We start from the raw sequence: 22,997 nt of genomic DNA, 5'->3' as shown, positions 1-22,997 counted from the left end.
GGGGGGCCCATCCCCTCTCGGGGCGCGCGCCCCGTCGCCCCCGCGCATGCGCGCGCCATTTCCGACCCTCGCGAGGCTTGGTTGTTGACGAGCTCGCGCGAAAAGACGCTGTGGGGTCGCGAGGGCCCCGGGCTGCGTGGACGTTCCGGCGGCTGGGCGGGAGGTCGGTGTTGTCCGTTTCTGCGCTACTGGCTTTTCTGTTCCCGATTATCTGACGTGTTTTGTCCCGTCTTCCGCTCCTCCTGGACTCAGGTTGTAACCACAATCGCCCGACTCCCTAGCTTTCTCATCTCCTCCTTGTCTAGCCCCCTTGGGGTCCCAATCGTATTCCAGCCGTTCATATATTCTTTAAATGGTCAGCGGAGAAGCCTGCAAAAGAGAAATAAGCTACTGTGTTAAAAAGCTGATTTGTCGTAGTCGGCAGGATTCGAACCTGCGCGGGGAGACCCCAATGGATTTCTAGTCCATCGCCTTAACCACTCGGCCACGACTACTACTGGTGGTGGTTTTGGCAGTGAGATCTATGTAGAGCCTGCACACAAGTGTCTACTCTAGTAACAGGTTTTCATCACGAGGAAAACACTACGGAGCTGTTCTGTCAGATTAAGCGCACATTTGAATGTTGTAGCTCTTAATAATTTTATCTTCTCAGAGGGGATCTTGAGAGTATCGCCAATGAGAGAAAAACTGAATTTTAGTAAAATCGCTAGTTAGTCAGAAAACAAGAGAGAGGGAAAAAAGGTTGGTGCTGCTGTAGACTGGCTTGCAGAGTTGTGCGTTTTCCCGGAGCTAACTGGGAATCTTAGGGCCCCGGATCAGCCTCCCGGCCTCCTTGCGTGATCAGCTCCACTCCCCCGCCGCCTTCTAAGCACAAACAGTTCCAGGACTCTTTTTCCCCACTACGCACTAAAATAGTGTTCCCCACTGATATAAATTGACTATGCAGGGCTAGAATGTCCCACAGTGTCTTAAAGACACTGCTCGGAAAAGTACGATGTGTAATACACCTGCAAGGTATGGTCTCTCCTGTAAATACTATGTATGCACAATGAAACCTGAACTTTTTAGTATTTCTGAAGGAGAATTGCAAAGAGGTTGGCAGCCTTGGAAACTCTGGAGATACTTTTATCGAAATGAATTAGTAGCTTCATTTACTTGGTTTTTTTGTTGTCTGTTCATAATATCTATTAAAGAACTCGCGGGAAAAGACACGGTGGGGTTAGAGATATTAAAGATATTCTGAACAGACAACATATGATGGAGCAAATGTAGAGCCAACCTTTAAATATTCATGACTTTTGAGAGCCAGTTGTTAAATGCAACCACTATTAAAAAATTAAATTATGAAAAAAAATTAAATTATGTAAACTTAGTTAAATTAACTATATTGAAAAACAAAAGCAGTAGTCAAAATTCACCAAGGTCTGGTTATTACCCTACATTTTATTGTAATTTATGTTTGAGATTATTTACATCTGTTGTATCTGAAATAGTAAACAGTGGGCCATTGTTATGAATCTCTTCATAACTTCCCATTCAGTGATGTCACTTGGGTAGCTTGAAATTAGGCTTCCTGGGTGTATTTACACCAGGGAAATTGCAAATGGTACAAGATATTTTTCTCGCTAGAGCTAGTTGTCAGACGCTTATCATCATGTCACTAATATTTACCACCAGGCAAATCTTGAATATTCCCAGCAAGGCAACATTCCCCTTACCTGTCAGGCTTCCCTGGTTGTTATTTTAACTATCAGAATCTTGTCGTATAGTATGACGTCCCACTCAGTATACTGATATTTTGTTTTGTTTTTCCCCAACTTGCCTTGCTGGGTGATTTCTACTCAGAACTGACCTCCAGCAGAAAGACAGGAATAAGCCACTTGATACTGAAATTACCCTTGCAATATGGTTCCTGGGGGAGTTGCCATACAGTTTCATACACTTAAGTTAATAATTTGATTTTTCTTTAGAAAAGATGAAATCTGAGGTATACCATCAGTAGTTGAAAGACTTAGCATGTAGATTTGCATGAAGGACTATGAAAGATAAAAGAGGAAGTGTTTCTAATTTTGTGTTTTGTTTATATGAATATTAGAAAAATGAAGCTTCTTTCCTTCTTCCTCTACTCCCACCCCCATTTTGGTGTGTAGATATCATGTGTAGATCATCCAGAGGTAGGTGTTTTGAGAATTTGTCTTACAGCTCATCAACTCTTTGGAACTTCTGACTTCAGTTGTGTTGTCTTTCTGGCTTTAGAGAAAGTCAAGTTCAATGTCTACAGTGAGAAATGCCATATACACATATGTGGATGGCTGTGTGATAAACTGGAAAATGAAAGCACACTATTAAAAATCTCCAGGGAGTTCCCTGGTGGCCTAGTGGTTAACATTCCAGACTTCACTGTGGTGGCCCAAGTTCAAGCCCTGGTGGAGGAACTGAAATCCTGCAGCGCGGCCAAAAAAAAAAAAGAGAAAAACTCAGGATGTCAGGAGCAATACCTGGTGCACTGCAGTGGACTCAAGCAATGGAGTAGGCTGTACATGGTGAGTGTATACTTGGCTTTGGAAAACTCATGCAAATCATATGAGAAAATAATTTAAAAAAACATTTTTTTTCATTTTTTCCCCCAAAATAAAGAGTCTTATTTATTATCTCTATAATTGTTAATATGTGTCGACAGTGGTGTGAATACTTGTCCCCTAACTCTTTCCCAGTCTTGGAAAGCATGCCAAGTGTCAGATGTTTCGTAAAGGAGTATAGCCAAGAGTCTTCAGACTATACAGTTATTAAACATGGTAAAAGTGGCGTGCTGTGTATTATTACATTTACTTAGCCTTCCAAGGAAGTATTTTAGGGAAAAGGTGTCCAAAATAAGAAAACAAAGCCCTGCTGACTTTGCCAAGTAACTGAAGACTGCTCGGAACCTGCGTTCTTGCTAACACTAATCCAAATGAGTTAGAGGTGGTAATACAACTGGATTTGTTGTCACACACAGTCCAGGCCAACCTCTTCAGTTACAAGGTGTTTTATAGTCCTCCTGGCTGTTCACATCATGAATTGCAAGGCCTCTTTGGATTCACATGTATTAATAGGGATTCCCTGGTGGCTCAGATGGCAAAGAGTCTCCCTGCAATGCAGGAGACCCAGGTTCAATCCCTGGGTCGGGAAGATGCCCTGGAGAAGGAAATGGCAACCCACTCCAGTATTCTTGCCTGGAAAATCCCATGGACGGAGGAACCTGGCAGGCTATAGTCGATTGGGTCAATGTATTAGCTTTTCTCCCCCTGCACCAAAAATAGATACTCACTTCTGGGCAGTGACAGAGTGGTGGGTGTGAGGGGAGGCAGTGGGTGTGAGGGGAGGCATCTTCGCAGAACAGTTGCCAGCCTTCCAGCTGCTAATGCTGGAGATGGAAGAGCACTGGGGCAGCTCTGATTCTTTTAAGTGGTCCCCGAGTTAGGCCTCAGTGCCGCATAGGTAAATTCAGTCCAGAACACGCAGAATCTTTATTGGAATTTGTACACTCGTCTCTCACAGCTGTGGAGAGTTTAGACTAATCACAGCTCTCTCTGGGATCCTATCATCTTTGTAATTTGAAAAAGGATCAGGAGCCTGCAGGCTTGGAACATGTTGAGAAAACTCTGGCTCTGAAATACATCATCACACGTGGGGGACACCACTTGTGGCATCATCGCAGAGAGCTGAAGAATGCTGAAATCGAGTATTTCTCTGGCGTGATTTCAAATGGCCTGAGAAATCCGAGAACTTGTTTTTTTTTTTAACTGCAAAACAGATTCTTTCCTCCTCCATCAACCCTATTGCTGTCAAAGTGTCCCATGTTAGGTGCCAGAAATGAGCATAGCCTTTTAATGATAGCAATGCCAAGGTTAACACGGCTGCCGGCGCTCTCTCAAGAATCTGTTAGGGTGTGTTTTGATCCACAGACACGTTCCAAAGGTGTGCACCTCCTTAGTCTTTTGTCTCAGTACATTTCTCTTCAGCAGCCTGGACAAACCCTGTCACTTATTGTCAGAACTTCTCATGCTTTCCAGCCCCTATTTTTCATGGACCCCCATGAGTCCATATGGTAGGGCTAGACTCAAAGTTGGTATTTGGGAAGCAGCCTCTGACGGCAGAGAGACCTGCTGAACTACAGTTCAAAAGGCCAGTATTCACAGATGTGCTCTAAGAGGGTAATACAATTTTTGATCCCACCCAAATGGATATTTTATCACCAATCCACATAGCAACCAACAAACAGATCAACCCGAAGAGTCACGTGCTAATTCCTGTGGCTCAAACCCATCAACCCCCTGAGGAGTCAGTAGGTCCAGCCTTTGTTTGAGGCTTTGACATTAATTTTTTTTCACTTCTATAGTTGTGTGAGTCCAGCTCCTTCTTCCATCCTCCTTGTTTCAAATCAATTTTTGCTTTATGATTTTCAGCCTTCAGAAAGTTAAACCTGATTCAAGGAAAAGAAAAAAAGGATCAGTTGGGGAGCTATGTGGGGGAGTAAAAGTTTGAGCAAGGCATTATATTGAAGGCAGAGTGAGAACCCAATGGATGGAGGCTGTTAGAAATGTCCCACGGGCCAGGGCTTAGGGCTAGTGCCTAGTGTGCTTCCTGGTCCCCAGTTGGCCATAGTGCCTCTTAGGGAGGAACCCAGGATTTTAGGCTGACCAGTTTGCTCTATTTCCCCAGTCATACTTCCACATATCAACCAATCTTTATAGCTTAAAGATTCTTACTGCTGCTGCTGCTAAGTCACTTCAGTCGTGTCCGACTCTGTGCGACCCCTTAGACGGCAGCCCACCAGGCTCCCCCGTCCCTGGGATTCTCCAGGCAAGAACACTGGAGTGGGTTGCCATTTCCTTCTCCAATGCATGAAAGTGAAAAGTGAAAGTGAAGCCACTCAGTTGTGTCTGACTCCTAGCAACCCCATGGACTGCAGCCTACTGGGCTCCTCCGTCCATGAGATTTTCCAGGCAAGAGTACTGGAGTGGGATGCCATTGCCTTCTCCGAAAAGCTGAAAATTTCGAGGCTCCCCCTACTTGAAGACCTCACAGAAGGCCCTAAGGATAAAGCCAACAAAAGTATCTCCCTTACAATGAATTGCCCAAGGAATATAAGGGGACTGGAAAGGACTTTAGTGATTGTGTATAAAACTCATTTTACAGATGAAGCAGTCGAAGCCAGAGAGGTGAAATAATTTATAAATTCTTTGATAATTAAAGATATTTTCATTGCAACTGTTACATTATCTTATTTCATTATCATGCTGGTTATTCTGGATAAGACTGTTTCTAGTGGTTATAAGATTAAAGATATGCATTTGATATTAGTTTTCACAGTTTGGAATCCTTTCATGCCTGGATTGATGTATCAATAAAACCTGTCCTATCCCCTCTAGTTCTTTGTCTCTGATTGTCTGTGTCATTTGAAGGTACCCACTGCAGGAGACCCAGGTTCGACTTCTGGGTCAGGAAGATCCCCTGGAGAAGGAAATGGCAACCCACCCTAGTATTCTTGCCTGGATAATCCCATGGACAGAGGAGCCTGGCAGGCTATAGTCCACAGGGTCGCAAGAGTCGGACACGACTTAGCGACAAATACCACTGCGCTGTAGTTTTAGTTATTATGGCTAGTCCTCATATTATGTGTGAGGACACACACTCCTGGGGGACAGGGGCTGGAACTGATGCATAGTTGTTTGTCCTATGTTGCCTAGGTGGGGAAGAAGTGCCTTTTGAGAGCATCTAGATTGAAATCCTCTTATGTGACTTTTAGGGAGTAGGAAATCCCCATAGTATGTTAACAGTAAGGGTGGTTCTATGACCGACTTGTAAGTTAGAAGCCTCTAGAGATGGTAAGGTCTTCCTTTCCCTGATTCCTGCTAACACAGGTGCAGAATGGTCCGTTCAATCCCCAGAAGCTCTTGGCTGAAGGAGAATGAATCTTCTGAGCTTGCAGGGAGGTATCAGCTCCAAGAGAGGCTGTGAGGGCTACCGAGGAGGTCCAGAGCAGACCTCGCGCTTACCTCCACACCCCTGCGCTGGCATATGCCTGGCCCTTGAATGAAGGGACAGATTCCTTCCATAGAAGGAGCAGCATTTTTTTCTGGTTTTTCATTTTTTTCCCCTCTGAAATGGACATCATCTCAGACTGCATGCAGCCAGGTTCTACCAGACATTTATGACTGGCAGAACATCTCTCATTGCTCTGTCAGTTCCTATTGCCCTGCTTGGTACTGAAAAGTCCTCCCTGCATGATGAACCCCACCCTGTCCCCGCCCTCCCCACCTCCACCCCACCTAGTACCTGAGTCACTCCAGGACTTACTCACTCTTCTCCATCATGGCTAGATTTGGAATTGGTCTGGGATAGCCTATGTCTAATGGGGCTTCCCAGCTGGTGCTGGGCAGGGAACCCCCCTGCCAATGCAGGAGATGTAAGAGGCACCGGTTTGATTCCTGGGTTGTGAAGATCCCCTGGAGGAGGGCAGGGCAACCCATTTCAGTATCCTTTCCTGGAGAATCCCATGGACAGAGGAGCCTATCGGGCTACAGTCCACAGGGTCACAGAGAGCAGATTATGACTAAAGTGACTTGGCATGCCTGGCTGCCCCGTGAACCAGTGTGTGATGGGTTTCTATTTTACTTTTTTAAAAAATTTATTTAAAATTTTTCTGTATTTATTTTGGGCTGTGCTAGGTCCTCATTGCTGAGCACGGACTTCCTCTAGTTGTGGTGAGCAGGGGCTACTCTGTCATGGTGCATGGGCTTCTCATTGTGGTAGCTTCTCTTGTTGCAGAGCACGACCTTTAGAGCATGGACTTCAGCAGCTGTGATGTATGGGCTTAATTGCCCTGCGGTATGTGGGATCTTCCCCGACCAAGGATCAAACCCATGTCCCCTGAATTGGTAGGCAGATTCTTACCCACTGGACCACCAAGGAAGTCCCTCTATTCTACTTTTAGATTGAACTCTCATTTCTATTCTGAGGCTGAAGTTTTGTTCAAACCCCAAACCCTTGTCCAGGGCTGTAGTCGTTTCCTAGGGCTTCCAAAGATAAATCACCACAAACTTGGTGCCTTAAAACAACAGAAATTTATTCTCTCAGTACTGAAGGCCAGAAGTCTGAAATCAAGATGTGGGCAGGACCACACTCTCTCTGATGGTTCCATCTTCTGGTGGCTATTAGCATTCCTTGACGTGTAGACTCATCACTCTAGTCTCTGCCTCTGTCTTCACATTGCCTTCCATGTGTCTATTTTATGAGGATCCATCTAATTGTCTTTAGGACTCACCCAAACTACCCAGGATAAGCTCTTCCTTTCAAGATTCTTAAGTTAATCATATTGGTAAAGTTCCCTTTTCAGATATTCCTGGGTAATTTGGGTGAGTGCTAAAGAGAATTAGACTCTAGGGATTTGACATGGATATCGTTTTTAGGGAGGAAGAAATCATTACTTTGTTTACAAAGGTTCTGATATCTCCGGGCCCATGTTGGCTTCTCTTCCTGGGAGATGAGCTCCTTGTCTTTCTTATTTCTGGCTGAGGTTAAGATTCAACACGAATATGTTCATGTATACAGAGTGCAGTATACACATCTCTCTGCTATTTTTCTCTCTATTCATCTGTCTAATCTCCCTCCTTACCTGTATGTTATCCATCTAAAATGAGACAAAAGTTTTATGAAATTATATTTTAATCGATGTGAGATGTATTCTGGTATTTCCTATTCTATTCGATTCCATTCCATTCTGTTCTATCCTTTTATTTGGGAAAAAGTGCTAGTCAAAACCTACTTCAATTGATTCCTAGTAAGTGGTGACCTACAGTTCGCTGCATTCTGTTCTTAGAGCGCTGCTCTGATTATATCCTGTTTCTTACTAACTCTCTTTAAACCTGTTTTTTTTGTATTTATTTATAGCTGTGCTGGGCCTCCACTGCTGCAAGAGGGCTCTCTCCAGCTGCTGAGAGCAGGGACTGCTAGTGGGCTCTAGGACACACGGGCAGTGCAGGCCCAGCTGCCTTGTGGCATGAGGGATCTCCCTGGACCAGAGATTGAGCCGCAGTTCCCTGAGTTGGCAGGCAGATTCTTAACCACTGGACCACCAGGGATGCCCCTCTGAGTAACTCTCTGATGGTCTTACATTGCTTTCCATGTGAAGTCCCAGGTCCTCAGCCTGGAAGGCTCCTTGTTCCCCCTCAGGTCCATTGTCCCTGGCAGGAGGCAGCAGACGGGGCTTTGGACCTGAAGGCTCTGTCTGCGGCACTTGGAAGTGCTGTGGCCTTAGACACGTTAGCTTCATTTTTTATGTCCCTGTACCCTCACTTGTAAAAGGGAATCACGGTGCCTTCCTTCCTGGGCTGCTGTGAGGGTCAGATGAGAGAACACACAGTTGGTGCTCGGTAAACATTAGTGGTGAGGTTTTCTGCCCAGGGCATGCTCTGGTTCCCAACATACTCCACTTTGGGCTGTTTTCCAGAAGAATTTGGTGCCCTTCTGTATCTGTCCATTTGTTCTTTCTATTACCCCCTCCTGACCCAACTGCCTTTTTTTTGGAGAAATCGTATCAGTCTTTCTTGACTCAGTCAGAATGTCACCATTTCAGTCTCCTCTGATCTATGAGTGAGAAGTGGTCCACATCTCCTTGTGAGTCTGTAGCCTTATAACCATGTTTTGGTACTTCTCGTGTGTCACAGTTCTCGCTAATGTCCTTTATAAGAATGGGAGAGCCTTTTCAGATGGGGAATGTGTTCACCCCATGTATACTTTCCCAGTGTGCATCCCCTCAAAACACTTAGCACAAATAATATAATATATTGAGTGATTTAGTGTGTAAAACTACCACTTGCTGTAGGAAGCTGGGATAAGTATGACTCTTCAGTTTTCCAGTTAATATAGAATGTTTGATAACTGGGTATGTAACTGAGGATGTCTTGCCTATCTTATATTTTTAATTCCATCAGAAATAAAAAAAATAATCCTTGGTTTATCTGAACTTTTCGTATATACACACAACTTGTATATATCAAAATGACCAGCTTGTATATAAGTAATAAGTAATGATATAAGTAGTAACATATAAGTAGTAACATGTACAAGTAATAATGCTTGTATATAAATAAGTGACCAGCTTATAGCTGGTTTTATATCAATGATATCAAAGAAGTTATCCATCATTCCTAGGGTTATCTTATATGCATATGTATGTGTGTGCTTTAATTTTTGTATCAGTGCATGGTAAAGGAAAATTAGTTAGCAAAATAAAAGAATGGTATAGTTCTAGACGAAATCTCAGCTTAACAGTATAGATTGAAGGTTATGAGTACAGGCTCTGGACCTAAAACTCTTGAATTTAAACCCTGTTTATTATAAATAAAATTCATTCATTTACTGGTTCTGCTATTTAATCTATTTAATCTCTCTATGTCTTTATGTCCTCATCTGTATAAATTGAGGCTAATAATAGTATCTACATTTTGGGGACTTATGAGGATTAAAATAGTTAATACATGTGAAGTACTTACATAGTATCTGGACGGCATCTACCAGTAGAACACTGCATACACTATGTTCTGCTTCTAGGTACATATCCAATAGATATGAGTACAGGTATTTACCAAGGGACATTTACTGGAATGTTCATAGCAGCATGGTTTATAATAACCCCAACTAGAAGCTACCCAAATGCCCACCAATAGTACAATGGATAAATAAATTCCATTTTATGTATATAATAGAATATTATAACATGTAACAACATGGATGAATCTCACAAACATAGTAAAAAGTGAAAATAACCAGATGTGAAAAGGAAAATACTGTATGATTCCATTCATGTAAAGATCAAAACCAGGCAAAACTAGAAAATAGGATAATGATTGCCCTAGTTGGGGAGAATGACTAGAAAGTAGCATGAGGAGAGTATCTGGGGGTGCTGGATATGCAGGCTTTTATGCTGTGGGTACTGACTATGTGGATGTACTCAGTTTGTGAAAATTCACCAAGCTGTGCACTTGTGATTTCTGTACTTTCCTGTATATAAATTATTTTTAAAAAGTTTTTAAAAGCAGTGTTGACCTGAAATGAGTAGACTGCTAGATATTTTTCCAGCAAAGATGGGTTTATTCAGGATTGGCAGAGAGTTACAATTTTGTCACTGCAACCATGACAAGCCATGTACAGATCTCTACATGACAAGAGAAGGAGAATGCTTTTATAGAGAGAAGGAAGTTGGGAGTGTTATTATAAACAAAGTCCATGGCTTCTCATTGACTGAGTCTTGTCAGGAAAAAAGAAAAGTCATTCTTGTTCCTGTTGAGCTCTGCTGTCATTGCAGGACCTGGGAGCTCCCTCTTCTGGTCTCCTTAATCTATTTAACTGAGGTTCCTGTTTATTAAGTTTTTATATTTTCCCCTTTTGATCAAGATCTTTCTCTGAAAGCACTCCTGATCAAGAGTCAAATTTTCAAGTTTTAGTGGCTTTTTGTCTCTCAGTGTTAAGAAAGATGTGTCAAGTTGGAGGGAATGTGAACAGATTGGAAACTTATTAAGATCACATTAGAAGGGTGAACGCTCAGGCACTTTTTATCTAAAGTCCATATGTTATTAGGAGGAGCTTTCCAAGTGGCATTAGGGGCAAAGAACCCACCTGCCAATGACATGAGACATGGGTTCAATCCCTGGGTTGGGAAGATCCCCTGGTTGCATGGCAACCCACTCCAATATTCTTGCCTGGAGAAACCCATGGACAGAGGAGCCTGGGGGGCTACAGTCCATAGGGTCTTACAGAGTTGGACGTGACTGAAGTGATTTAGCACACACAGAGGTGTGTTATCAAGATTATAGACATTAGAGATCATCTGAAGTGTATAATCATCAAAGTCTGGCAACAAACTTGCCCTCTGAAAGTCTTGGGGAAGCTGTACCGTCAGTTGTCTTCTGCTTCAATTCAAGAAAATCTTTACTTTCAGGTCACCAGATGATGTGCAGTTCCAGTCACAGTTCATTGCTTTCTTTATGTATTTTGCGCGAATCCAAGAGTTTATTTCCTGGAATTTGGTGACATGTGGATCACTTAGCAGTATCTGAAAGGGGCCTTTCCAGCAAGATTGAAGAAGGTTCATCTGGAAGTATCTTTTCTAATACACAAAACCTCTAGGTTGCAAGATGTGATGCTTAAGGTCTTTATCTCCTGACAACTTTTTAATAGAAGTAGTTAGGCCTTTGCAATATTAGACTATCTCTTATCAGTTGTGGGTTAAAAGAAGCAGGAGTCAGGTGCATTGGGTACCATGTGACTATCTCAGGAGAGACTTTATGAGTTCCAAAAGGTGTGAATCTGAGATTTAGAAACATTAATGGTAATGTGATGAAGGACAGAAATGGTAAGGACCTAACAGAAGCAGAAGAGATTAAGAAGAGGTAGCAACTCTGTGACAACCTAGAGTGGTTGGATGGTGTGGGAGGTAGGAGGGAGTTTCTAGAAGGAGGTGACATATGTATACCTATGGCTGGTTCATGTTGATGTGTAGCAGAAACCAACACAATATTGTAAAGCAATTCTCCTTTAATTAGAAATAAATAAATTAAAAAATAAAAAAAGAAGAAGTGGAAAGGATATACAGAAGAACTATACAAAAAAAAATCTTGGCAAACCAGATAACCATGATGGTGTGGTCACTCACCTAGAGCCAGACATCCTGGAGTGTGAAGTCAAGTGGGCCTTAGGAAGCATCACTATGAACAAAGCTAGTGGAGCTGATGGAATTCCAGCTGAGCTATTTCAAATCCTAAAAGATAATTCTGTAAAAGTGCTGCACTCAATATGTCAGCAAATTTGGAAAACTCAGCAGTGGCCACAGGACTGGAAAAGGTCTGTTTTTGCTCCAATCCCAAGGAAGTGGGGAGTGAAAGTCACTCAGTTGAGTCTGACTCTGTGACCCAAGCCAGAATACTGGCGTGGGTAGCCTTTCCCTTCTCCAGGGGATCTTCCCAACCCAAGAATCAAACCAGGGTCTCCTGCTTTGCAGGCGGATTCTTTACCAACTGAGCTATCAGGGAATTTTTAGAAAGGCAATGCCAAAGAATCCTCATGCTACTGTACAATTGTGCTCATTTCACATGTTAGCAAGATTACGCTCAAAATCCTTCAAGCTAGGCTTCAGCAGTACATGAACTGAGAACTTCCAGGTGTACAAGCTGAGTTTAGAAAAGGCAGAGGAACCAGAGATCAAATTGCCAACATTCATTGGATCATAGAGAAAGCAAGGGAATTCAGAAAACATCTGGCATTGACTATGTGAAAGCCTTTGACTGTGTGGATCACAATAAACTGGAAAATTCTTAAAGAGATGGGAATACCAGATCACCTTACCTGCCTCCTGAGAAACCTGTGTGCGGATCAAGAAGCAGTAGTTAGAACTGAAGAGGTACCAACTGACCATTTCAAAATTGGGAAAGGAATATGACAAGGCTCTATATTGCCACCCTGCTATTTATTTATTTAACTTTATTTATTATTATTATTATTTAACTTATTTAACTTTATTTATTTAACTTCTATGCAGTGTACATCATGCGAAATGCCAGGCTGGATAAATCACAAGCTGGAATCAAGATTACCAGCAGAAATACCAATAACCTCAGATATGTAGATGATACTACTCTAATGGCAGAAAGGGAAGATGAACTAAAGAACCTTTTGATGAGGGTGAAAGAGGAGACTGAAAAAGCTGGCTTAAAACTTAACATTTAAAAAACTAAGATCATGGCATCCAGTCCCATCACTTCATGGCAAATATTAATAGAGGGGGAAAAGTGGAAACAGTGACAGATTTTCTTTTCTTGGGCTCCAGGATCACTATGGACAGTGACTGCAGCCATGAAACTGAAAGATGCGTGCTCCTTGAAAGGAAAGCCACGACAAACCTAGACAGCATATTAAACAGGAGAGACATCATTTTGCCGACAAAATTCCGTCTGGTGAAATCTATGGTTTTTCCAGTAGTCATGTATGGATGTGAGAGATTTTGGACCATAAAGAAGGCTGAGAGCTGAAAAATTGATACTTTCAAACTGTGGTGCTGGAGAAGACTCTTGAGAGTCCCTTGGACTGCAAGGAGACTGAACAAGTCATTCCTAAAGGAAATCAGTCCTGAATATTCACTGGAAGGACTGATGTTGAAGCTGAAACTCCAATACTTTGGCCACCTGATGTGAAGAACTGACTCACTGTAAAAGACCCTGATGCTGGAAAGATTGAAGGCAAAAGGAGAAGAGGGCTGTAAAGGATGAGATGGTTAGATAGCACCACAGACTTAATGGACATGAATTTGGGCAAACTCTGGGAGATAGTGAAGGACAGGGAAGCCTGGCGTGCTGCAGTCCACGGGGTCACAAAGAGTGGGACACGACGTAGTGACTGAACAACAACAACAATGGCAATGCTTTTGACCAAGATATTTGGAGGGCCTTTACAAATTTTGCCAATTGAGTCTTTTTAAAAAATTTATTTATTTTTGGCTGTGCTGGGTCTTTGCTGCTACTCTTTGTTGCAGTGCACAGGCTTCTCATTGTTCTCATTGTGGTGGCTTCTTTTGCTGTGGAGCACAGGCTCTAGGGCGCTTGGGCTTCAGCAGTTGTGGCACACAGGTTCAGTGGTTGGAGCTCGTGGACTCTAGAGGGTGCGAGCTTCAGTAGTTGTGGGTTAGTTGCTCTGTGGCATGTGGAATCTTCCTGGACTAAGGATCAAACCTGTGTATGCTCACTGGCAGGTGGATTCTTATCCTCAGTTACAGGGAAGTCCCCAATTGAGTCTTTTCTTTTTTCCAACTGAGTCTTAATAATGCCATTAGTATGTTTGAAAAACCTGAGGATTGGGAGTGATAAGGATAACAAAAGTGTTTTTGAACCAGAAAAAACAGTGCAGGCTCTTTGAAGTATGTGGCCAGTAAAATGGATTCCTCAATCACTATGAAGTTTTAGAGGAGTTCCCCAGGTAGGGGTAATCTTTTCCAAAGGACTTTAGCCACAAGAGAGGCAGTGGACTGAAAGAAAAGGCTTTAGTCCAGTATGAAAACATACAGGCCTTGACTCAAATATATTTATATTCATCAGACAGATGTCTGTGCACATCTCTGCCAATTGCACAGTTTTGTTCATATTTATGGCTGAGTAATATTCCATTGTATTTCTGCACATCTTCTGTATCCATTCTTCTGTTGATGGACATTTAGGTTGCTTCCATATCATTGCTATTGTAAATAGTGCTGCAATGAACATTGGGGTACATGTGCATTTTTGAATTATGGTTTTCTCTGGATATATGCCCAGGAGTGGGGTTGCAATGATATGGAAGCAACCTAAATGTAATTCTGTTTTTAGCTTTTTAGAGAACCTACATACTGTTATACATAGTGACTGTATCAATTTACATTCATACCAATAGTGTAAGAGGGTTCCCTTTTCTCCACACCCTATCCAGCATTTATCACTTGTGAATTTTTTGATGATGGTCGTTCTGACCAGTGTGACGTCATTGTAGTTTTGATTTGCTTTTCCCTAATAATTAGTGATGCTGAGCATCTTGTCACATGCCATCTATATGTCTTCTTTGGAGAAATGTCTAGTTAGGTCTTCTGCCCAGGTTTTGATTGAATTTCTTTTTTTTTTTTTTATATTGAGCTCTATGAGTTATTTGTATATTTTGGAGATTAATTGCTTGTCATTAGACAGAGAAAGTTGTATGAAATTCATTTGCCAGACCTCAAGTGGGCGATCTATTAGGCTGTGTAAAAAGTGAGGGAGCAACATGAACAGGCTTTCCTGGTTTGTACTTCAGACAAGTGGAACAAGTAAGGCACTTTCTCGGTTCAATAAAAACCTGTGTTTTTAGGTGAGTACCCCAATGGCACCTCCTTCCTTTCCATATACAAAAAAGGAAAAAGGGCATTTGATAATTGAGACACCCCAAAGCAGGTAAGTTCATCAAACTCTCCTTTAAGGCACTGAAAGCTATGTCTCTCCTTATTTCCATAAAATTAGGTCTGGATTGTTATTTTTCAGTAAAGTACATAATGGTTTGGCTGTAAGAGAGAAATTTGAAATCTAATTTCAGTAATAACCAACTAATCCAAGACAACCATGAAGTTTTTTCTAAGTTGGCGTTTAGTTTTGAGTTTTGGGAAACTTAGGAATCCATTAAGTCTATCTGGCTCCAGGTATAACCCTTGTTCTAGTATCAGATACGCTAAATATTGAATCTGGGTTTGGGCAGACTGCAATTTTTCCTTGTTGACATTATGTCCCTTTAAGGTGAAAAGCTTTCTCAAGTGGATGCCATTTTCCTGTAAGGAGGCTTAAGAAGGGGAGCAAAGAAGCAAATCATCCACATATTGCAACAAAAGAAGGAAGCTCTCAGGGACTTTATATCAACCAGATCAGCCTTCAGGATTTGCAAGAAATAAAGACTTCGTAAAAGCCTGAGGCATTACTGTCCAGGTGAATTCTTCTCCTTCCCAAGTGAAGGCAAAAAGGTATTGGCTCACTTCATCAACTGAAATATCTTCCCTTGTAGCTCAGTCAGGAAAGAATCTGCCTGCAGTACAGGAGACCAAGGTTTGATTCCTGGGTTGGGGAGATTCCCTGGAGAAGGAGATGGCAACCCACTCCAGTATTCTTGCTTGGAGAATCCCATGGAAAGAGGAGCCTGGCAGACTACAGTCCATGGGGTCACAAGAGTCAGACACAACTTAGTGACTAAATCATCAAAGAATGCACTGCATAAGTAACAGTAAAGAATTTGCCTTTGGTGGGAATGGGTGTTAGTAGTGAACGAGGGTTAGGAACAACAAGGTGTCCAGGGATAACAATGTTGTTTATTGCTTGGAGGTCCTAGACAAACCTCCCTTTGGCCCTTAGGTTTTCTCACCAGTAAAATGGGAGTGTTACAGGGACCAATACAAGGGATAATGAAGTCTTATGCCTTGTAATCTTCTAATATGGGTTTTATGCCTTGAAGGTCTTTTTTACTTACAGTTGTTTAGTTGTTAAATCATGTCCTACTCTTTGTGACCCCATGAACTGTGGCCTGGCAGGCTCCTCTGTCCTTGGGATTTCCCAGACTAGAATACTGGAGTGGCTTGCCGTTTCCTTCTCCAGGGGATCTTCCCAACCCAGGGATCGAACTCACATCTCTTGTCTTCACAGGCAGATTCTTTACCACTGCTCCACCTGGAAAGAGTACTGGTTAATTCTAGAGAGATTTGAATCTTGGTGGGAGGTACACTGTGAATTTTGCCAGTGTCACTTAGAGATTTTGTCCATAAGGAAAGTGGTAACTGATTCAATGAGTACAGATGATCAGTGTTTCTGGAATCAGTTCTAATATCATCAGAGATTAAGGAAATAAAATGTCAAAGGGTCATTTAAGCGACCTAGTTGGTTACACTGATGACTACTATGAAATTCTAGAATTACTTACCCCTTTGGGAGAGCTAAATTCCAGCATGATACCTCTCTGAGATGTCTTGGTCTATTAAATGGATAGGAGAGGAGGAACTAAGGAGGAAAGGGTGTGTATCTCTCAAGGGCCTAGACAAAAGGAAATAGGTTCAAAGATAGGAACCTCCTGAGGTTCACTGGAGATTCCTGCTATTTGAACTGTTTCAATTCTCTGAGGCCAGGGCTGTTTAACAGTAGTGGTGTTGAGTACCAAGAATGTGGCTCCAGTGTCAGGACTGGAAGAGATGCATCCCCAGTCTAGAGAAATGTTTCTCCAAGCTGACTAGAAGGGAGGGTTGGGAAGATCCCCTGTAATTCCTTGGAGGCCTGACATTGAGAATTGGGAGGATATTGGAAAGGCTGGTTAAAGGGCTGAAAATGCCTAAAGTGCTTAAATGTGTAAAGATCTCTTTTCAGTACCCTAGGTCTCTGCAATAATAGCAGAAACTAGGAGGATTTGGTTTCATTTAGGAGCCTTCATTTGCTAAGGTGAAGATTAAGAATTTCAGCAATCTTCTTTTGAGGTGACTCATTTAGGATTCGAGAGAGCTGGTTTATCAGATTAACTAAATCTGCAGTGGAGGTAGTTTCCTATTCCATCCTGGTCTTTTTTTTTTACCAGAAGGAAAAGGTCTCAGTTTGGTCCATTAATAAAAATAGAGCAAAAACTAGCCATGTGGACTCACCAGCTGAAGGGAAGACCAGAGTTTTCCTTAAAAATAAGCTGAAGTCAAGTGTAGTAATTATGAACAGGTTCATCAGATTTCTGTGTGAAAGCCTGAATCTTATCCGATCAATAGGTTTTAAAAAAGCCCTAGGAATTGCTCAGTGAAGTCGCTTAGCAATTGTGTACGCCTGACCATATGATAAACAGGCTGGTCTCCCAGTTGTAATTCTAGAGACCTTTTAGGATTTCCCCAATTAGTAGCTTCCATCCAATGTTGAGTCTGGCCTTTACCAATGAGCATATGAATTGGGTGATAAAAGTCAGAGAAACCAGGATGCTAAGTTTGAATGACTCTGCTGCATTTCTCAGCAAATCTGTGAAGATCTTTGGTTACTTTGGGAAAGTCTTTGACTATGGTTTGCAGTTCAGCTTTAGTCCAGGGAGTATAAGAAATTAAAGGCTTAGCCTCTTGACTCCCAGGAGGCTTAATTTTAAGGGGAGAGTTTCCGATAGGTTCAGCAGAAAAGGGAGTGGGGAGAATTTCAGAGAAAGGGGGTTTGGTGAGAGAACTAATACGGCAGAATTGAAGTAGAAAAGAAGGTGTTGGCAGTGTATATGGGAAGAAGGAAGATGGTACTGGTGGCAGAGTCTGGATGTGAAGAGCAGAAGGATGACAGACAAGGTGGCTCTGGAAGCAGAGCCTGAGCCATCAGGAACCATTTTATTTCTCTTAAATCAATTGTTTGCCTCAGTTAATCTTAAAATTTCATTTTGCAGAGAGGCAATTTTTAGATTCCTGATTATGTTGGGAAACCTCAAAATACCAACTGAAATAAGCATTCCACTCAGTTCCAGAAAATTTTGAGCTATTGTAGTCCAATTTGGTTTTAAGGAAATTAAATTTGAGGATTTCAAAAAGCTCCCCATGATGGCCTTTGATACTCTAGATTGCCTTTGGTCAGATTGGCCCTTTTAGTTAGAAATGTGCAGGAGGAAAGGACATAAAATTGGCTGCATTTATTGTGTATGGGGGCACTCTCAAAATATTTAGGTAACTGGGATCCCATTTCTCAGAGGTTTTTCTCTGATGTAAAAGGACAGTTTTCAAATGGTTCAAATAGCTTACAGGTCAACTCAAACAGCTTGCAAGTCTGAATACCAGCCAATTCAAAAGAAACAGCTTGGTCCTGGAGAAGTAGCCAGATCAGAGGCTTTTCCAGCCAGTTTCCAGAAGATAGCTCCTTCCTGAAGAATAGGCCGAAGGCTGAATGGCCACAGTTTCATCTGAAGCAGCTTTCTCCCAAGTTCAGTTCAGTTCAGTTCAGTTGCTCAGTCATGTCCGACTCTTTGCAACCCCATGAACCGCAGCACTCCAGGCTTCCCTGTCCATCACCAAGTGCTGGAGTCTCCCCAAACCCATGTTCATTGAGTTGGCGATGCCATCCAACCATCTCATCCTCTGTCATCCCCTTCTCCTCCTGCCCTCAATTTTTCCTGGCATCAGGGTCTTTTCAAATGAGTCAGCTCTTCACATCAGGTGGCCAAAGTATTGGAGCTTCAGCTTCAACATCAGTCCTTCCAATGAACACCCAGGACTGATCCACTTTAGGATGGACTGGTTGGATCTCCTTGCAGTCCAAGGGACTCTCAAGAGTTTTCTCCAACACCACAGTTCAAAAGCATCAATTCTTCGGTGCTCAGCTTTCTTTATAGTCCAACTCTGACATCCATACATGACTACTGGTAAAACTATAGCCTTGACTAGATGGACCTTTGTGGACAAAGTAATGTCTCTGCTTTTTAATATGCTGTCTAGGTTGGTCATAACTTTCCTTCTAAGGAGTAAGCGTCTTTAATTTCATGGCTACAATCACCATCTGCAGTGATTTTAGAGGCCCCCAAAATAAAGTCAGCCACTGTTTCCACTGTTTCCCCATTTATTTGCCATGAAGTGATGGGACTGTATATTGTCACCCTGCTTATGCCATGATCTTAGTTTTCTGAATGTTGAGTTTTAAGCCAACTTTTTCACTCTCCTCTTTCACTTTCATCAAGAAGCTCTTTAGTTCTTCTTCGCTTTCGGCCATAAGGGTGATGTCATCTGCATATCTGAGGTTATTGATATTTCTCCCGGCAACCTTGATTCCAGCTTGTGCTTCCTCCAGCCCAGCGTTTCTCATGATGTAATAAGCAGGGTGACAATATACAGCCTTGACATACTCCTTTTCCTATTTGGAACCAGTCTGTTGTTCCATGTCCAGTTCTAACTGTTGCTTCCTGACCTGCATACAGGTTTCTCAAGAGGCAGGTCAGGTGGTCTGGTATTCCCATCTCCTTCAGAATTTTCCACAGTTTATTGTGATCCACACAGTCAAAGGCTTTGGCATAGTCAATAAAGCATAAATAGATGTTTTTCTGAAAATTTTTTGCTTTTTGATGATCCAGTGGATGTTGGCAATTTGATCTCTGGTTCTTCTGCCTTTTCTAAAACTGGCTTGAACATCTGGAAGTTCACGGTTCACGTATTGCTGAAGCCTGGCTTGGAGAATTTTGAGCATTACTTTACTAGCGTGTGTGATGAGTACATTTGTGCGGTAGTTTGAGCATTCTTTGGCAGTGCCTTTCTTTGGGATTGGAATGAAAACTGACATTTTCCAGTCCTGTGGCCACTGCTGAGTTTTCCAAATTTGCTGACATATTGAGTGCAGCACTTTCACGGCATCATCTTTTAAGATTTGAAATAACTCAATCAATAGTTTGACCTCAAGATCAGACCAAAGCACTAAATGAGTACTTGTATGCAAAACAGGGCCTTAACCAGAAAGATGAAACTTTAAAATAGACCCCAAGTAAAACCTGGAAATCGTCAAATGGAAAAAGGGAATGCGTTTGCACTGAGGATCAAGGCATATTTTAAATTGCAAGGTTGGTGAGAAAAATAGTGACAATGGATTCAGTTTTGAGTATTACACCTGTTTGCTCACTAGACCCAGAGCTATCAGGGGTCTTCTCTGGTTCCCATATGGGTCACTAAAATATTGATTTGAAATAGACTGCTAGATATTTCTCCAGAAAGGGGTTTTATTCAGGATCAGCAAAGAATTGCAATCTGGGGACTACATTGATGGTGAGCAACATGCAGGTCCCTTCACGGCAAAGCTAGGAGAACACTTCATGGAGGGAGAAGGAAGTTGGGAGGGCTGCAGAAAGTGAAGAGTCCACGGCTTTTCATTGTCTTGCCAGGAAAGCAGATGTGTTGTTCTTGCTCCTGTCGGGTTCTGCTCTGGTTGCTGGGTGTGGGAGCAGTCGTGTCTGGTCTTTCAGCTCTGTTTAATTGAGGTTTCTGTTTATTAATTATTCACAGTACACAGTGAATAAAAAGTGCTTAATAAAGGTTAGTTATTATTATTAGTCAGAAAGACGGGGTTTTGAACACTGGCTCTGTGGTCATTGAAATTAGGGGTTTCTTAAACTCTCTACTGCTAAAATTATAGACCAAGATAGTGATAATGATACTTGCCTTGAAGGGATGTTAGATATTATTGAAAACTGCTGAAATGAGATGTTTAAAATGGTGGCAGCCTCTTTAATATCCAGCAGCAGCCTTGGAGCAGATTTCTTATGGTAGTAGGAAAAATCACTTGAGTGCTTTGCTTAGTTATAAAAATGTAAGGCCAGTAGATATGTGCTATCCTTGGGATAATATTTTTAAGAGATTTTTGTTTATGATCTGAAAAAGGTAGCCCCCTCACCATAGTCCTTGGTATACAGAGGTAGTTTTGAGTAGGAGTTGTTAGTTTTTCCAAGTAGCCAAGGAATCCACTGGAAGGAATGCAATAAAGTCCCTGGTTCTTCTCTTTTAAGGGTTAATGTCATTAGACATTGATGTACTGGGCTGATATTTGTTGGAAAGAAAGAACACCAAGGATCCTAGAGTGGAATTCATCATGGGCATGTCTAGCTTGGATTCAGGGTCAGGGGTTCGTGGGGCCCTGGGACTATGAGAAAGGGTGTTCTACAGCACTTGGGTGAGGCAGGCATTGTTTTATTCTTAGAGATGATGACTGGGAAGATGCATTTGACTTAAAATGATGAGTGGAGTGGAGGCTTGACTGTGGCCTGTTTGAAAAAAACACATCTGCATGGCAGGGATAATCAGCCACTGGAATAGGTGTGACCAGGTCTGGTATCACCATGAGGTAGCTTCCAAAGCAGTGGTACTGGTGAGCTAGTCGAACTTTCTAGTTATTTCTCTCACCTGGCATTCTCAGTTCTCTTTAGAACTGAGAAAGGCCCTAGGGATGAAAGAATGGAAAAGGCCTCCTGGAAGGAATTCCAGGTTTCCTGCTGGTAAGGTCTTTGGGTCTCAAGGAATTTACCAGAAGGATAGAATAGATGAAACAGTGTTTGTATTCTAAGCTTGTGGAGCATACATCCTTGTTAATAATAATAGCTCTAATAATGGCCATCATCCATTGGGCACTTACAGTGTGTCTGGCACAGAGACTGATCTTTGTTCTTCCCTTCTTTGCCGGGAGAAATATCAATAACCTCAGATAAGCAGATGACACCACCCTTATGTCAGAAAGTAAAGCGGAACTAAAGATCCTCCTGATGAAAGTGAAAGAAAGTGAAAGAGAAGAGTTAAAAAGCTGGCTTAAAACTCAACATTCAAAAAACTAAGATCCTGGTATCCGGTCCCATCACTTCATGGCAAATAGATGGGGAAACAATGGAAACAGTGAGATACTTTATTTTTTTGGGCTCCAAAGTCACTGCAAATGGTGACTGCAGCCATGAAATTAAAAGACACTTGCTCCTTGGAAGAAAAGTTATGACCAACCTAGACAGCACATTAAAAGCAAAGACATTACTTTGCCGACAAAGGTCCGTCTAGTCAAAGCTGTGGTTTTTCCAGTAGTCATGGTTGCATATGAGAGTTGGACCTTAAAGAAGGCTAAGCACTGAAGAATCAATGCTTTTGAACTGTGATGTTGGGGAAGAGTCTTGAGAGTCCCTTGGACAGCAAGGAGATCAAACCAGTCAATCCTAAAGAAAATCAATCCTGAATATTCACTGGAAGGACTGATGCCGAAGCTGAAGCTCCAATACTTTGGCCACTTGATGTGAAGAGCTGACTTATTGGAAAAGACCCTGTTGCTGGGAAAGATTGAAGGCAGGAGGAGAATAGGACGACAGAGGATGAGATGGTTGGATGGCGTCACCGACTTGATGGACATGAGTTTTGAGCAAGCTCTGGGAGTTGGTGATGGACAGGGAAGCCTGGCATGCTGCAGTCCATGGGGTCACAAAGAATCAGACCCGACTGAGCCACTGAACTGAACTACAGTGTGTCTGGCACAGAAACTGATCTTTGTCCTTTCCTTCTTCTTAGACTAGACAAAACTAGATATCCCAACATCCTTTGAATTAGATGTGGTTCTGTGGCTAAATTCAGAAAGGAGACGCTGTGTAGGACTTCTGGCCGTAGGCCTCAGGATAATAGGTTTTCTTCCAGTTCTCTCTTTCGCTGCTGCAGGTTGCAACCTGGAGTGGTCCAGCTTTGACCAGGTAGATGTTAACAATGTCCTAGGGGGTCACAGAGCAACAGAAAGGAAGGAACCCGGATCCCAACTGACTGTGTGGAGTTGTCTTCCCTGCTATCCTGGACTTTTAGCCTTGTAACTGTTCTGTGAGGGAAAATAAGCTTCTTTGTCATCTAAGCTTATATTTCTCAAACTTCAGTAGTCCTTGAATGGGGGCTTGAGAATTTGCATTTCTAAAAATTCCTAAGTGATGTTAATGATGTTGGTTCAGGA

The 22,997-nt window shown here is 42.3% G+C and overlaps 1 long non-coding RNA gene and 1 other non-coding gene across 3 annotated transcripts in view; one reads left to right on the top strand and one right to left on the bottom strand.

Moving 5' to 3' along the window:
• The window catches only part of LOC122679330, an 83,910-nt gene continuing 60,913 nt past the window's right edge, over positions 1-22,997 (top strand). Inside the window, exons 1-2 of one of the 2 annotated variants that reach the window (XR_006336366.1) lie at positions 1-2,543; positions 15,324-15,544. This is a non-coding gene — a long non-coding RNA (uncharacterized LOC122679330). The remainder of the gene's footprint in view (positions 2,544-15,323; positions 15,545-22,997) is intronic. The other variant, XR_006336367.1, reaches the window with a different exon arrangement.
• Positions 413-494, bottom strand: TRNAS-AGA. Its single transcript has one exon. It is a non-coding gene; the product is annotated as a tRNA-Ser (tRNA).

The sequence above is a fragment of the Cervus elaphus genome, chromosome 21, assembly GCF_910594005.1.
Source record: "Cervus elaphus chromosome 21, mCerEla1.1, whole genome shotgun sequence".
Taxonomy (NCBI): domain Eukaryota; kingdom Metazoa; phylum Chordata; class Mammalia; order Artiodactyla; family Cervidae; genus Cervus; species Cervus elaphus.
The sequence above is the reverse complement of the archived record's forward strand: the minus strand, read 5'-3'. Positions and strand labels throughout refer to the sequence as shown.